Here is an 18,725-nt window from a genome sequence, read left to right as displayed (position 1 = left end):
AAAAGGAAACCATACCTCAACAGATGTGTGAAAAGTGGAAGGAAGAACGGAGGAAGAGACTGACGGCTTCCAACTTTGGAAAGGTATTCCGAATGCGAGCAACTACAAAGTCAGCAAATTTAGTCAGAGCTATTCTGTACTCCGATATAAGAACAGTTGCTATAGAATATGGAAATGAAAATGAAAAGAAAGCACTGTCAATACTCGAAGAACAAAGCTCAATACGACATGCATTTCTTGGAGCATCACCTGATGGCTTAATAGGATCTGATGGGATTGGTGAAATCATCATCATCATCATCAGGGGCGCGACAACCCGGTGTGGGTTTTGGCCTCCTCCAACAGCTCCCTCCACCTGTCCCTATCCAGTGTGGCCGCTTTCCAATTTGGTACCCCCAGAATACGGCAGTCACTGGCAGCTCCTTCTAACCAGCGAATCTTTGGCCTCCCTCTTCTTCTACGTCCTATTGGATTGCTGGACATCACTCTCTTTGCCGGTTCATTGTCATTCATACGGTGAACATGACCTAGCCATTGCAGTCTCCCAATCTTAATTGATTGAACTGCGCTGCAATCTTCGTACAGCCCGTAGAGCTCAGCATTATATCTTCTCCTCCAATTGGTGCCATCCCTGATCCATATATAGGGTGGAGAATTTTTTTTTCAAAGATGTTCAGGGCTCGTTCATTTCGCAGAGTTAATGTCCAGGTTTCCGATGCGTAGGTGAGCACTGGCTTTACAAGTGTTTTGTAAAGAGTGCTTTTAGTTCGGCGAGATAGTAAGCGGGACTTAAAATGTCTTAACAGACCAAAGCAGCATTTATTCGCAGACATGATTCTCTTGTTGATTTCTTCTGTAATATCATTATGTCGAGTTACAAGAGATCCAAGGTATATGAAACTGTCGACCGTATCAAACTTGTATGCACCAATATCTAACTTTGGTGCGACTTCTCGTGGTGTGACATAGACAGGCATGAATTTAGTTTTTGTCTCGTTTATTTGTAAACCCATTCTTGCCAATTATGATATGGCAATGATGTTGATATCATCGGCATACGCCAGCAGCTGCACAGGCTTAGTAAATATCGTGCCGCTGCCACGGGCATCAATCTTTGCATCTCGTATCGCCTTTTCTAGCGCAATATTGAAAAGAAGGCATGCCAGAGCGTCACCTTGCCTTAGGCCATTCAGTGATATAAATGGCTCGGATATTTCCGCTTAAAGCTTTACCCGGCATTGTACTGGTGTCATTGTCATCTCTACAAGTTTAATTATTTTCGTCGGAATTTCAAATTCTCGCATTGCTTCGTATAACCGGTATCGATTAATGCTATCATAAGCTGCCTTAAAATCGATGAACAATGATACGTGTTAATATTGAATTCAGTGGTCTTGTCTAGAATCTGCCTTAGAGTGAATATTTGAGTAACACATGATCTCCGTCGTCGAAAGCCTCCTTGGTAGTGCCCGAGTATTCCTTCTACAATGGGTTCCAGCCGCTGGAATATCAGAATCGACAACAGTTTATATGCAGAGTTAAGGAATGTCACCCCTCTGTAGTTACTACATTCTAGTTGGTCTCCTTTCTTGTGCAGAGGACAAATCAGCCCAACCTTCCACTCCTCTGGCATCTTTTCTGAAGTCCATACTTGGTGGACTAGGCTATGTAAATGTTTGAGCAGGCTTTCTCCCCCACATTTTATTAATTCACTCTGTAGGTTATCTATTCCAGGCGATTTGTTTGTTTTCAACCTTGACATGGCACCTTTTACCTCATTTAGTGTCGGTGGTTTTTCGTTATCATCCATGCCACTTTGTACTGATTCCTGGTCATGAGTATTAATGTTAGTGTTGCCGGCATCATTATGGGGGGTATTTAAATGTTGGTCAAAGAAACCCACCCACCGGGCAAGAATAGGGTGCTTTTCTGTGAGTATCATGCAATTGTCATCCTTGCACATTGTGATACGAGGCTTGAAACCCTTCCTAACATTATTTATCTTTCTATAGAACAGCCGACTTTCTTGGGCTTTATAGTGTTCTTGGAGTAGGATCATTTCCTTTTTTAAATAATCACGTTTCTTTTTCTTGTGTAGTTTCTTTTCGTCACGCCGGTGCTTTTTATACTCATCGTCTGATGCCCGTGTTTTCTTCTGTAGCATCATTAAGTAAGCCTCATTCTTTCTTGTAGTGACTTCGCGGCAATCTTCTTCAAACCATTCTGATCGTTCACCTGTTTTTCGTCCTAAGGTATCATTAGCTGAGGATACTATGGCAGTCTTGCACTCTTCCTAGTGTTGATTCACCTCTTCACGGTCTCCAACCTCAACATTGTCGCTCAGGTGAGTGTTCAAGCTCTCCTGGTACCGAGCCAGTTCCTGCGGAATCTTCAGTTTCTCTGTGTCAAGGGTTTTGCTCTTGCTCCCATTTCCTTTTTGTTGTTTGAGATCTTTGCTCTAACTTTTCCACACACTAGGAAATGGTCTGAGTCTACATTAGCCCCTCTGTATGTCCAGACGCTCATTAGATCCGATCTGTGCCTGTTGTCTATCAAAATATGGTCTATTTAGTTTATTGTGCACCCATCCGGGGAAACATTGTGCTACCAATAACCATATTTAGTGACGCTACACAGTTAATTAGTCGGGTACCATTGTCATTACTTTCATTGTGAAGACTATGTTTTCCGACAATGGCAGTGTAGTGGGATTGTTGAAATAAAATGTCCATATGCATCAAGAAACTATACTCCGGAAGAAGCCATAGCTTTAGGGAAGGTCAAGTTTTTTAACAAAGACGGAAGCGTCAACAAAAACCACCCCTACTACTACCAGGCAAGTATCTCACGCAACCATGTATAATATTGAATTGTGAATTTAGGTATTCACCAAAACTAACCCAGAGTAGAAAATTGTCAGTTTTCTACAATCCGGAACGCAATATAAACTTATTTACCAGGATAGCTGCTAGCTCTCAATTTAACCATTTTGACGAATTACTTGTTAACTTGGGTGGATATCGTAGCAAACATACTATTGATATATCTACGGGTATATATTATAACCCAATTTAAATTACTCAATGATACTCAATTAATATTATAGTATCTTTATGATTTCGAGAAAATAATACGACGGCCTATAATCCAAATCAATCACTTGAAAACATTACATTTGCATGCATATATAGTGAAAAGGTCAGGGAACTTTTTACTTTGTAAGATCAAAATTTGTATATACCTAAACGAGGAATGACATTCATGAGTGAGTACGACTGAAAGCTTGGAAAATGTGTTTTTTTGTATTTGAAAGTTTTATAATGTGTATTATTTTATTACAGATTCAAGGTCAACTTCATATAACTAATAGAAAATACTATGTACACTGAGAAATTTCCATTTATAAAATCGGAAACGATTTTTACGGATGATGAGTTTTGGAATATGATGCAACCAAAACTGGAAAAATTCTATTATGGGTCTTTACTGCCTGAATTAGTTGACCCCAGAAAAAACAGGTACATGCCACTACGTGAACCACAGTGGATATTAGATGCACAAAACTTAAATAAGCCTAAAAAACTCCAGTCAAGCCAAAACGTCAAGATAACTGTTTGAACGGTCAACGTGCAGTGTGAGCATGTGAATATATTCTCATATGAAGTTTTATATTCACATCAGTGTCATTAGCAGCTGAATGCGATTAGTGCAGTTAAAAGTGAAAACGACGAAACAAATCAAATAAGTTTAGTGAAAATTTAAAGTAGATAAATTTAATACAATAGATTATATTTAAGGAAAAATCACGAGAATGAAGATAAATAACAAATATTATACAGCTCATTGGATAACCGAATGGTAAGCAACTGTCTATATTACATTTTTCCGCCAAATTGCACACAATTAAAAACAACTTATCATAATAATAAATAAATTGCGTCTTCGACACAGCTCTGGCGTGAATAAATAAATATGCTATTGTCGGTGTCCTTTGTGATGACCGCCTGGCTTTGAATAAAAAAGTACTCTGTAGTGACTGCACGTTAATAATCATTTTTGATATAAATTATTTCTTGCATTGGTTTTAATTGTTGTACCTACCTATTGTTTCACTAGGATAAAAGTAAAGTTGCGTTACGTGTTTCTAAAAGTGTCAAGACTAAATTTAAACCAATCGGGTAAGTAATAAAAAGTCACTTTCTTTTTATAATAAACAGACATCACTATATTCTAGGTTTTTTTAAAATATGCATTAGAATTAAACAATATGTACCTATTTTTTCATTATGTAATAGGTCCTACACATTAAAAATAAATACTATTCATTAATAATGTTTTTTGGATAGCACATGAAATAAAAATGTAGGTAGTGTCATCTCCCTCCATTTTAGAAAATGAAAAAACGCTGTCACTTTTATTCTTTGTGGTTTTTCATCTGGATTCAGGACTTGGAGGTGGACAAATAACACACCGGAATTGTGTGGAAACGGCAAGATGTATTTACGTTTAATATTATCTAATGGTTACATTTTTATACAAGTTCTTTTCAATTTAATTTTGGTGGATAGCGAGGTTAACACTGCTTACTGCGCTGCTGTCAAAAATGCTTCTCCCACGCTAAAACAAGTACAAGCGGTACAAATTCGTATTTTTTGTAACGGCATTCAGACAATGTTGCCGGTCAGATATTTAACATTATTTAATTATTTTCGCAATCAACCCTTACTATTTGTTGGTTTGATTGACTCGGGCCTCTCCAGATACACAGAGACATCCCCAAATGGGGACCATTCGGGGGTGTATTAATAGATATGTATTTCGACACCCTTCATATGTTTAGTTCTCGGACAATTTCAGGTTAAAAAGTTATTAATATATTATTAAGCTTATATCGTGGCTACCACATAATTGAAATAGACATATAGGCTGCAATACTTCCCACCAAACAGCTGATTAACAAATTGAATTTAGTAACATTTACGTATATTAGATGATATTATTTTTTTGGTCACCCCGTACTTTCTTCACTTCGACCGTGTTTATGATTTAAATTTAATTTAGAGACCATTTACTTTTGACACAAGCATTGTCGGTAACCTTTGTATATTATTAGTAGACCAATAATTCCGGACCATAATCATATTTTCAATTCTCAAGGGCAATTCTGTAGAGCTGTGTAGATAATGTGCTGGCAAAATTGTAAATGATCTTATGTAGTTTTGTATAAACTCCTTTTCGTCTGATGGGGTTTATTTTACACCAAGAAGGTGGTGACCTCTCTGATCAATTTTCACTATATTATTTTCATGTCTACTATCTTATCTAGCTTATCGATATGAAACGATAATGCAAAATGTTAATGTTGCTTAGTGTCAGAAGGGTGTATCGCCCGACACCATATTGCATAGTATATGTTATTTAATGACACAACGAGGTAAGAGGTGTTGAATCGTTATGACACTAATTATTTTGAAAGAATTGTAGTTTCTCTAATGCCTAACTTCTAGGCTTTAAAGATATAGTACATCATTCTGACATAATATAAAGCGGCAAAAACTGAATATAGTGGCATATTCACATTGACACTAACCCCTCGTTATGATTAATCTAGTATTAACCTCATGTGCAAAAAATAAAATAGTAATGCCATCTTGTACAATGGAGCCCCGATCGACCATTCTCGCATAAATCGTTTTCCCGCATGGATCGTTCATTTTTGAAAGTCCTGCCAAACACCCATAAGAACAATGTTAAATAATCCCGGATTAATCGTTCCCCGGTTTATCGTTTGCCTCGATCTATCGTTTAAATATTATGGTCCCGTCACAAATATCCCGATTTACCGTTTTTGTTGAATACATATTTTTCATTTCGCTCATAAAGCATGTTCTACCCCCTCGAAGAGCCTGCAAGCGTGCAATATTCGTAGAATTGTTTATGATATATACAGACCTTTCAGTCGCGTCGGCAAGTAGTGTCCAATTCGATACAAGATGGTGACACACAGTGAGTGATTTGTTAGTACAGGCGGACCTCGACTTACGAACGTTCGACTTTCGCACAATTCGCTATTTCGCACATTTCAAAAAAAATCGTTTTTTTAAAACGTCGCGTTGGCCGTGGGGTTAAGATATCCCCTTCTCGCTCGCTCACAAGCAAGTGCATTTCTTGCGTCACTTGCATCCTGCTCGCACTCGTCACTTTGCTTGTGAGCTAGCTAGGATAGGTTTTGTCTTGCGCAGGAGCGCGTGCGGGCGTGTTATGTTGTGCGTTTTGCTAATTTTATTCATTTGAAATATTTCACCCTAAAGATTTATAAACAAGAGTGAGAAACAGAAAAACTGCAGTGTTGATACGAACAAAGAGAAATCAAGGACTTATAAACTTCACACGACGTTCTGATTGCGGTGAATCTTTTTCTTCAATCGGACGTTCGTATGATACAAACAGGTCTACTACGATATGTTCAATTTTGAAAAATAAAAATAAAATTAAGGAATACGTTCAAAATTGTGGAAATATATCTTTAAAGGTTGTTTCCAAAAGACACGGCATAGTTATGGATGAAATGGAAAAATATTTGTCATCATGGATCGACGACCAACATCAAAAAGATGTCCCTCTGAATATTTCAATTATTCAAGCGAAGGCTCTTAGTTTGCACAAAGATTGGAAGGCTAGATTAAAAGAAGATTCTAACACGATTTTTTAAGTAAGTAACGATTGGTTTATATTAAATTCACTGGAGAATCGGCTGATTTTCGCGGAGAATTTATTTCCTCATTATCCAAAATTATTGAAGATGTAGAATATTCTTCTAGTCAAATATTTAATGTAGATGACACAGGTTTATTTTGGAAAAAAATGCCTAGTCGTACATTCTTATCTAAGGAAGAATCAGTTGCCCCTTGGCATAAACCTTCTAAAAACCGATTGACATTGCTTCTTGGTGGAGACTTGGCTGGTGATTTAAAATTGATGCCAATGTTAATTTATCAACCAGAAAATCCCAGGGCATTGAAAGGGAAGGATAAAGAATTGCTTCCAGTAATCAAATAAAGATAAATAAAAGTGGGTTTACTGCGTTAATATTATAAGATTGGTTCACTTTACATTTCGTGCCAGCAGTTAAGCAATATTGTAAAGTTAATAATTTACCATTTAAAATAAGAAAAAGAAGAGTGGCAAACAGTTAACTCTTGATAACTTTTTAAGGGAAACATCCGCAAACCCCACTTAAACATGTCTCTTAAACATCTCATATTTACTTGATAAATACATATTTCAAAATACACACAATTTTTTTTTTTTTTACTTCCCTCTACTTTCGAACATTCAACATTCGCACACCTTTTCAGGAACCAATTATGTGCGAAAGTCGAGGTCCTCCTGTATACACAATATATTTTTTACGGATATTATGACAGAACTTGATAATATATAACTGCTTTGTTTTCACGGAATCTTTGTGAGTCTGGCCTCCATTAAATCCAGAGTTTATATTTTTAACTAGCCCATTCATTCCAATAGGGCAAAAAAAACATTCGGTTTCGATGTTGTGTATGTTGTATGACATAATGACGTAAGTTCAGCTTTGGCCGGGTTAAGGACTTTTTTTAAAAAATGAATATTTATTGTAATAATGTATTATGACATAATACATTAATTAATTAATAAAGGATGAATAAAAAATATCTAAAAAATAAATATTTATTTTATATCCCGCATTTATCGTTGTTTTTTTAGGGTGCCTTGAAAAACGTAGAATCGAGGTTTCACTGTATTATTATTTGTTGAATTTTAGGTGCAGCATACCGCTAAATTCATTCGCGTAGGATCTAAACTAACATTCTTTATTATGATAGATATTCCATGTCGTTTTATTGTTTCTAGATGCGGAAACTACTCCTGACATGGAATGGAACCTCTGATGGAAGTATCCAATAATTATGAAAACAATCCACCGGCGAGTGATAATCTGATGTCAACTGGCAACGGTGATTGAATTTTTTCGTACACCATTAAGATTGGCTTGGGGCTATTTCTGTTGCCTTTTATCATAATAAATTGGAATTAGTATTTAATATGTGTACTTTTTCTCACTGTTCACATTCAACATGTCGCTTTAATTTGTTTAGATGCTGAGTCTACTCGTGACAGGGAACCACTGATGGAAATAGTAAATAATTACCAAGAACTGCAAGTAGAAGTAGTGACAGTCTGATGACGACCAACAATGGTAATTAAATATTTCATGTACATAATTAATATACTCTTGGGCTTATTTCTTTCGGGTGTTATTATAATTGGGTCCACTTTTAAATATCTACTTTTTCACATATCAAAATGTCTACTCATATTATACCCACTGGAAACATGGTTCCTTTTATAGTATCCACGAAGACATCAACAATATGGAGTTTATCGAAGCTGACGGCTCTGCAATCATCAATATACCTTATGATCCGGATGTTCCGTCGACAAGCCAATGCCAAACTATAATCCAGTTACCAGCACCAGAAACAACAGTAAACGAAGGTACGATTTATGTTTTGTTTCTCATTAAATTGTAAGAATTTGCTGTAAGCTTTATTTGTAAGCAGTAATAATTATTTGCTAATAGGTGTTTGGTAATTTTACAATTACTATTATAAGTTATATGAACCATAGTGAAACCGTTGAAGCAAAAATATGCGCATATGCGTAGGGCCTCATGATACACCCGATTAACACAGGGTGTAGTGCTGGGCGGGTTGGCTTAGAGGATCCATGCTTGTGTTGTCGACTTTACTTACATAAAGCATAGTGTATCTCGGTCTCTCGCTCTTTGCCCATCCTATTTCCTACCAAAACTATCGAACCTCGCGCCTACGTGGTTTGATTATAATAATATAATTTTGTTTCTGTTTGATACTTGAAATTTAAAATTTTTGTATTTATGTATCCTGTTTCAATTGTTACAGATCGAAGTGAATCCATAAATGTTGTTGGAAAGGAAGGTGTCATGAAGGCAAAAAAAGAAAACGCTAAGAAGGTCAGGAAAGACCGAAGATGAAAGGGATTAAGTTATATTGCATACAGACAGTTCCACAAAATTCGGCGTCAACTATAGGAAGTCGAACTCGCAGACGAAAGACGAGGCGACGACGCAACCGTTGATCTTGGAGACTGAAGGACCTGGGAACTGCAAAGATCTTCAGTTTGTTGAATTTGAAGCACGGGTACTGGCAGTTAAAACATAACCCCGAGACGAAGCCACTGACAAGCCCTGAAGTCCCAAGAAGTGCTGAACGGTCTCGTCAACAAAATCTGCCTCGTCTACCTCGACGACATCATCGTCTACAGTAATACAAGGGAGGAACACGCGCAACATCTGAGGCTCGTGTTCGAGAGACTCCAATATCATGAATTACGTGTTGCCCCAAAGAAATGTCCTGGGTCACCATATCACGGCAACGGAACGTAAATGAACCACAGGAACACACCACCATGCGGAAGTGGAATCGGTGGCGGTACCGAAAACGAGGCGTGACGTATGTGCTTTCTTAGGTCTATGTAATTGGCTCAGAGAGTACATACCAAGCTTTGCAGAAATGGCGATACCACTAATGAAACTGTTTCGCACCACTGTACAATTTCGATGGGACGATGACGCCAAGGTTGCCTTTCGTCAAATAAAGGACGCGATGAAGCAACAGCAACCTTTGAGATTGGCTCGACCTGACTTCGAGAGACCCTTTTGCCTTCAAACGGATGCCAGTGGACATGGCATCAAGACAATGTTGTTCCAACCTAGGGACAATGGCAAACGCGATGTCATATCCTATGCGAGCAAGCGCATCAACGAAACTGAAGCCCGTTAGCACATAAACGAATTAGAAGCCATGGCCGCAGTGTGGGGAATTACTAAGTACCGGGGCTACTTGGAAGACCGAAAGTTTAAGTTGATAACGGACAACCAGGTGTTGACGTGGTTGAACACCGCTAAGAACCAAAAGGGCAAGCTCGCTAGGTGGGTGATTTTGCTTTCGGAATTAAATTTCGAAACGGAACACTGCCCCGGCAGTGAGAACTACCTAGCCGATCATCTCTCGAGGTATCCGCAAGAACCTGTGGGTGCGACTCTTAGTCCGGAAGAGGAATGCGCCCGTTTTGAAGCCCCGTGTTACTGGAGATGGTGAACATCCGGGAGGAAGTAATCAAGCGACAGAAAACGGACCCGCAGACCATGGAGCTGGTTGCGTGTCTCGATTCTCCGACAATGCGGGGAGAAGACCTGCCGGACTGGCCGGGCGCCACGGGATGTTAGTGCAAATTAGTAGTAGGTAAAAATCATTAAAAATCGATATTTAAACGAGTAACAATAGTTTTACCCATAAAAATAACTATAAACTATAGTTTCAAAAAAAAAAAAAAACTATAATTTTTAAATTTTCGACGAAAATTTTATAACCTTAATCGATGCGAAATACCTACATCTACTACATATAGTTTTCCCGGTCGATTGCACACCATTGGCACGCCAAATCTGGCACCTTTTCTTATAAAAACCGAACGGGACGTCCTACAGAGGTGGGACAAAGTGTGATCGGTGGCAAATTACTTCATGCACACACGGCCAAAGGCTCGCCGCGCTCAATCAACCGAAAGCCAAGACAATCACCAAAACATGCCCCACCCAGCAAAAGAGACAGCCATAAGCAGCCCATCCGACATTTTCGGAGGGGTCGACTTCCAAGACGCCCAAATCTTCCCGGAAGACAACCCAGAGCGGAAGTGAACGAGGATTAAGGCAGGAAGCCGTATGCTCCAAAGCCAGAACTGCGGACCATATTTACCGGCGACCCTCGACAACGTTTCGTGACGTTCATCGAGGAATGCGAAGCATATTTCAAGGAGTCCAAGTGCCCGCCCAACTGTCGTGTGAGGGAGGCGCTGGAACGCCTTCAAGGGGAAGCCAAGACCTGAGGTCGCACCTTCGACCCAGTCGACAGTTGGGAGGCATTCTGCCAGGATGGCAAGATACATTTTGAGTCGTTCGCCCGGCGTCAGCGGATCGAGCTGCTCGTGCAGAGGCAGCGGCCGGATACGGAACCATACAAATTTCTCCGCCAGAAGGCTGAACTGGCAGCGGTCCTCATGCCAGAAGCCAAGCCGGAAGTCCTCAGTCAGACATTCCACTTTCTCTTGACCGAGCGCGACCAACTCCGCGTGGACCTGATGCCCTGGCGACCCATAGAGCAACTCCTGGCGATTGCTCGAAAGCTCCACCCACTGCCGAGCAACCACGCCACCGGTCGGCCAGCATACCAGTCGTCAGCAAAGACTGAGCACATGCCTTGCATTCCTTGTGGCTGCGTCAGCTGCGAGCCCAAGAAGCCGACCAACCCAGACAATTGGAGGGACAAACCGCGGGCGGAGCCAAAGCAGATTGCCTGTTGGGAGAATCCTACTGAAGAAGAAGCGCCGAGACGCGGCGATGGATCCGGCCAACGAGGCGGATATTCCGGTAGAGGACGAGGCGGCGGCGACCTGCCGACCTGGCAACCCTGCTGACAGTTGGGAGTCGTTCTGCCAAGATGGAAAAATGCACCTTTTATTTCAGTAAAATCACTCGTCATAAGAGATTTACCGCGACTTGATCACAGGGGTTGTCGCATTGACCCCTTTAAATAATTAATTAAAAATAAAATAGCAATAGCAGATTCAATTTTATAGTTTTAGTACATCCACCCACTTATGCACGGCATATTCCAACTATATATTAAACTCCTGGTCCCTCAGACATCACTTAAATTCAAATAAACTCAGATTGGGTCAGTTAATACGACAAAAAGTCTATGGGATAATTTTCTCATACAAAAAGATCCAATCTAATTGACGACCCGATATAGATTGCTTCACTCAAAAAACAAACACTAAACCCACGCGTCCTTGCTTAGGAAAGTGCATAAAAATTACAGTAATAAATGCAGTAAGTAACAAAAGGTGAAAACTTACAAGTGTATTAGAAAGTGGAAATAAATTCTAGCGCCATAAATAAATAGTTATAATAATTAATTATAAGAAATAATAAATAATTAAAAAAAAATATATATAAATTACTATTTATTGTATGGAACGATTGTAATAAAATAATGTGGTCGCAAAATATATAACAGTGAAACTAAATCTGCGTCTACTTTAAAAAAATACCTACCGTCTCATCCGTGCTTCTTTACAGTACAACAGTCCGGAGTGCATAGGAAAAGAAAAATAAAAACCCAATAGAAGAAAATATACCTAAATAAACTGAATTCAAATATTGATTAATAATATACTTCCTGGCACCACGCAGTGAGCTAGCCGTGGTATAAGAAGTCTTCTTAATAAAAATTATTATCCTTCAGGGGTGGTTATGTTACATCCTCAGTTTATACCTGTAAAAATTCCAGAAATTAATTAAGACGGTGGTTTAAATACTTAAAAGTAAATGATTTTTTATTATATGAAAACTGAACAGACATTGATATCTATTTTATCTTACCTATATGTACACGTTTGAAATATATACTAGTTTAGACTGTTTAAGTATAGTTTCTTATATATATTTACTGAATATTTAGCATGACATGTCTATAATCTTTTTTTTAAATTAAATCAAGTACATATTCTATTTAAATAAGATTTTATAAGTTTCATGAGAGCGGCCGTAAAACAGTACCCGAAAGTGCTCTTGTTGAAAGTCGTGTCCGGAATTGGCCGTATCACAATTCACCGAGAAATGTTGCATTAAAAACTGATGGCTGTATAGCAATGTGATCAAATTCATGTCTAAGTAAAACACTGTCACCGGAATACAAGGGAAAGGCTGAAGAAAATACGGTCTTATTGTAAAATTTTAAATAAAATTCCGAATAATTCAAAAGTAGGTTAGCGAGTAGGCGCTCCAAAGTATAAAGTCGTACCTGCGTCTGATAATAATGACAGTGCTATCAATATCCAATTAATATTCTCATTGAATCTAATAAACAATGATCTACAAACAATGCGTCATTTTTTAATATCAATGCTAGAGTGCCATCTCTTTTCGGTCCAATACCTCACGTTGAACTGCGATACGGTGAAATGTAATACATACAATTAACATATAACTGTTGAAAGTATATCAGAGCCGTAATGGAGCAGAGATGCCCATAATCAAATCGACTCCAAGTGACTGAAAATCATAAAGGAACTATTGTTAATAGTTGACTTTTGACGGTTTACTATCCTCGTGACATCTTACCTGTGAGGCGGATTAACTGAGATGTAGAAAAAACATACAAAACAACAATTTTTCCTCATATCATTGTTTTCACACTTTCAACATTTAAATGCACAGTGAGTAGGTACAAGGTAAAAACAAACTTGTTTATGCATTTTGAATTATTTTTCTGTAACTTCATTCAGCGAGTACCTACACTGAAATTGGGTAAGAATATTATGGAACAAATACATAATGGTGTTGTTCTCTGAAGAATGGTTTAAATTCCCACAAATATTATGCATTGAGGAAACTAAATCGAGGGCAAAAAAGACCAGGTAGAAGGCGTCCTTACTGATCGCATGAGGGGTACAAAACTGATGGCACCTGGATCCTGGATTACCCTACTGGGTGTGGAACAAAAGGCTACAGAATATTTTGGGTGTGGAAAAATATGAGTTAAATAAACATGTGTTATAACATGTACTATGCATTAAAGTTTGTCATGTAAATGTAACGCGCATGCAATATTTGAGGGCAGTCGGTGTGCTTTGTTTTGCTTGGGTTTTATGGCCTGATGTCATAAAGTACCATGCTTCAAAACTTTGGTCAGCGGCGATGGATTTTACATTTCTATATTATTAGTCTCTTCTGTGGGGGTACGTATTTGATCAGAAGATGATAACAGAAAGAGACAATAGCCTTTTGTCAGTCAGTAACCCTCGATGGCAATATTGAATAAAAGAAATTTTGGTATTGTATCATCGTAGTTTCGTGGTAAACAGTTTCAAGCGCTATAGATAACGTGAATCAAATTTGTTAAACAGGGAAAAAAGAATACTGAAGTATTAGATAAAAATCCAGTATTCAATTCAATTTATTTATTTTGTACGTATTGTGGACATTACAAATTATAAGTTTAAGATGTTTACAACATGACATGAAACATTATTATATAGAAGAAAAAGAAAAGTAATAAAAGGGATAAAAATTTAATTATAAATAGAGAATATAATATTATAAAGATACAAATGCAGTAAAAATACAATTATAATGCATCTATGGTACGAGTAGTTCAAAAAAGTACACTGAGTTTGCTAAGGACACCCTATTTGAAGAATTTAGAAAATAGCGTCCACCTAACTCACCCTCACGCAAGTGGAATATATCAATTGGCATTACCAGTGGCAGGTTGGTTCTGCACCTTGGGAGAATAAACATCAAAATCATTTAAAAAAATGCTTCTTCATGTGTCATTGTCAATTTTTTTAAAAAAGGTTTCAATAAAGCCACAATAAGGAATTTTTAAGGTTGGATGGGTTTTGCAAAATTGAATAATGTTTTAGTTTGTGTGAATGATAAATTATTATGATGCCTGTGAATGTCATAATAATTAGTGTATTCTTGACGTATTATACAGAAAACAAAAACACTTTTATAGCATTAACTATTTACTTAGTAAAACAGAAGGGTTAACAAAAAAAGAACATATTCACCAAAATATTACAATTTATTCAACTTTAGACATACACAACAAAATTACATCCACATTTTGGTTAAGCAATAGGTGTGCAATGCGGATTATACATAGAAATAGAAATTAAATGAGCAATAATCATCTATCCTATCATCAAAAAAAGAAAGAATACAATCAGAAGAAAGCAAAAAATAGATAAAACAGAGAGAATCTTTGGGTTATCCACAGTATTTTTATACTAATCAATATCAGCCTCATATAGCTCCAGATCATAATCTAAATCACCATTAAAGCTGTCGATATCTTCTATCAAGGGTGATGGTAATGATATTAGATTTTTGTAAAAGTCTATGGCATCTGCAGGAATAAAATGTATCAGTTTGCAGCAGTTTCAGCAGTGAGTCCTTGGCACCTTTTTAAATAACACTCTATGTCACCAAAATCGTTATCATTTGGCAGGTAACCAGTGGCGCACCCAGGATTTAATATTGGGGGGGGGGCAATTTCGACAGTTCCCTTAGGTATTGGGTTTCTAAAAAAACCTTAAAAAAACATTAAAATCTAAGAAATTTTTCTAAAAAGGGTGCTGGAGAATTATTACAAATCATTTTTTTGCCGTGTTTTATTGGCTTTCGATGTCAATGTTTAAAATCATTCTGATAATTTTCATGTTTGTGGGGTGCCAGGGCCCCTTGCCCCCCCCCCTGGGTGCGCCACTGGTGTACACCACTCCGGAATTCGGGTGGACACCGAGAATTTTTTGACATTTCCATTAGAGATTGAGTTTCTAAAAAAACCTGACATTAGTGTTTGTATTTGTCGAAATTGTTGTGTTAGAAATTAAAATCTAAGAAATTTTTCTAAAGAGGGTGCTGGAGAATTTCAAATCATTTTTGCCGTGTTTTTATTTGTCTAATCTATTGGCTTACAATTTCAATGTTTTTGGGGGGGGCAAGGCCCCTTGCCCCCCCCCCCCCTGGGTGCGCCACTGCAGGTAAGTATGCCCAGAATTTAGATACTCCAAGTGATACTTTCTCCAATGATGAACTCGATTGTAATATTGACATTAGCATTAGAGTTTAGTTTGTATTGCGGTTTTGGCTGCCGCAAGAGTCTGACCACAATATTAAGTTCTTCACATTGGGGGAAACTCCTGTTATATATATGTTTGAGGAGGCAAGATCCCACCTCTTAAGCACCTCTTCCAGCAATTTCTTCTATCCAAACATAGCCAAAACTTTTATTAGTTTTGCCACTGTGAACACCAACATTATAAAGCCATAGTTGATGTTTGTAAAAAAAATATTAGTGTAAGTATTTTTTGCATATCCTATGTTATGCATTCAGTTTCCGGAATATTTTTGCGAACATTAAATTTAATCTTCTCCCATAAGATTTTGGGATTTTTTCACCGAGTCCATGTGTGCATTATTCAAGATTCAGTATGTTATTTTTTGAAAGGGTTTACTTCATTCTAAATTTTTACTTCAAATGCGTCACAAATCTTCCAAGTATCTTTTTTTAATGTTTTGGTACGCAAATTGATTTTTTTGTAAATTGCAAAAGTTACTGGTCGTATTACTTTCGATTTATATCTTATATTTTTGATAATGTCATATCTGGAGGTAGAAAATTGACATTTGTCTCGCTTCGGCAAGAATGCAAGACATATTTCGGTAGTTTTTCAATTAGATGGAAACCTTTTGAACACCCTCTTCGGGGATTTTATTCATTCTACCTTGTTTTCGACCCCTCTGATCTAATAATGGAACGCTACTTGTTCTGTTTTTGATCAGTGCTGTAGTTATCCTAAACGGGTTAATACTTAACGTCTTGCAGTACATCATGCGACAAATTCTTTTATTTGTGTGTGCGTACATTCTCGTAAATTTCCTTTTTTCGTGTTTCTTCCGTATAGGCGTTTCTTGACCTGCTCATATGCCTGACGGCCCGGGCAATATAACATGTCTGTAAATTATATGAACCCTGATTCCAGAAAAGCTCGAATTCACGACTCCTTTCTTCTTTACTGAGAATGTGATCACATATGAGTGTGAAATTACATTTGAAGTCGTTATTTTTTTAGCAGATTTCAAAACACCCTTATACTCAACATATGCTTCGTTACGATTTCGATTAGTTTTTGCTCCAGAACGGCTTTGCAAAAAATTCTTCCTTCTTCCCTTTTAGGATGGCCAGTAACAAAATAATTTCTACTCGTTTGGATGTCTTCGGATGTCGTTGGAAAATTCATTTGATTCAAACCTATGTCAGCATCATCAGCTAATGACAATGTGTGCGAACCGCAGCTAGGCATACCTATAATCATCACTGGAACTTACATCAACGTCGCTTTTATATATAAGTAAGTACTCTGAAAGTATTCAATGCGGATAAAGTATCTACATATTATTATGGCACATTTATGGGCAATTATGTAATATGTACAAATAATTAACATAATTTGCCTGATTTTCTATGTTGTCCATAGAATTTATTTCGTCATCTGTATCAACGACACTCTGAGACGTAATGCTGTTATGAAAAAAATAAGTTGAGATAACAGTGATGAGTATAAAATATATATTTACCTGATTTCCAATGTCATCGGTAGGCATAAAAATCAATTCTCCGGTTTTTTCACCCAGCCATTGAATCTGATTAATGTCGATTGCAATAGAATTATTCCCTGTCATTATTATCATTTGTTTTATCACTATACACTTAACTACAAATAATTTACTTTCCTCTGCTGTACATGTTAAATAAGTAAATTAAACAAATACAAACAAAACCAGCGCCGTATTGAAAACAACAACATAACCTCACTTTTCACACGCTTGGACCACAAACAAACAAAATAATCTAGCTCAAACAATTTTACAGTATACATCCATGTGGATGGGATGTGTTCAGCAAAATTTGAAAGCGACATTCAAAGTATCATTTTTGAATTGTAGAAAACATTCAAACCACTTGAACTTTTTCAGTAAAACAAAATTTGTGTCTTTTATTCAAATGTAAAGACATTCAACCCACCCATGTGGGTCCATATTCCTATGGACCCACATGGGTCTACTCATATGTATATTCTACAAATAAATTTGTATGGTAATTAATTTAATGTCAAAAAGAGCTGAAAGCGCTCAACCCACATGGATGGTTTAAGCGTGTTTTTTTGAACAATTACATGGTTGTGGGTTAGAAAAAATGACCATATTTTTTTTGTGATATTCGTTGAAGTTGGATGTTTTCAGTAAATTGAAATTTCAGTGTAGACTATCTTGAATATATGAATATCTCATTTTTGCAAAAATGTGGGTTGGATGTTGGTGTGGTTCTGCTTAACTACATCCAATTGTAGACTGCAGTATGTAAGCATACCTAAGAGAAAGTCAGTTGGATAAAGCCACGGATAGTATCCATACAACCTCAAGTAAAGGAGTCTCAAGAATTTCTTCTGAACCCTCTCGACCATAAGGCCATACTTCAACTGATGCGGTGCCCAAACAATAGACGCACTCTCAAGCCTGTTTCGACCTAAGAATTAAACAAAAACGACCCGGGAAGTACGCATGACGAAGCCCAACATTTTAAGCGCCTTGTTACAGAATATGGCTAATAAATGTCAGTTTACTCTCAAACGCAATGCCAAGGTCCATTACAGATGACATTAGTGCGAGAACTGGGTTGCATGCATAGATTTAATATGTTGCATGATATTTGGCTGGTACCACAAAAGAAGGCTACGAATGTTACGATCAGTGCTACATAATAATAATATGACGATGGTGCCGACTGCCGACAACTCAATAAATCAACTGGATTTATTTAAAAATCGCTAAAAATACACAGAATAACCTTAACTCTGGGGTTCTGCGGAAACCATTTGAGGAACACTACTGTCGAAAATCACAATGCCCTTATCTTAGCGATAGGTAAGGGGGCCCGCTACAAGATGTGGGGGCCATGGATGACATACGTAATTATTGTAACATGTGGTTTCCCATATCTTTGGTCACC

The sequence above is a fragment of the Rhyacophila brunnea genome, unplaced genomic scaffold (genome assembly GCF_057557595.1).
Source record: "Rhyacophila brunnea isolate RB1 unplaced genomic scaffold, BYU_Rbru_1.0 scaffold_21, whole genome shotgun sequence".
NCBI classification, from domain to species: domain Eukaryota; kingdom Metazoa; phylum Arthropoda; class Insecta; order Trichoptera; family Rhyacophilidae; genus Rhyacophila; species Rhyacophila brunnea.
The sequence above is the reverse complement of the archived record's forward strand: the minus strand, read 5'-3'. Positions refer to the sequence as shown.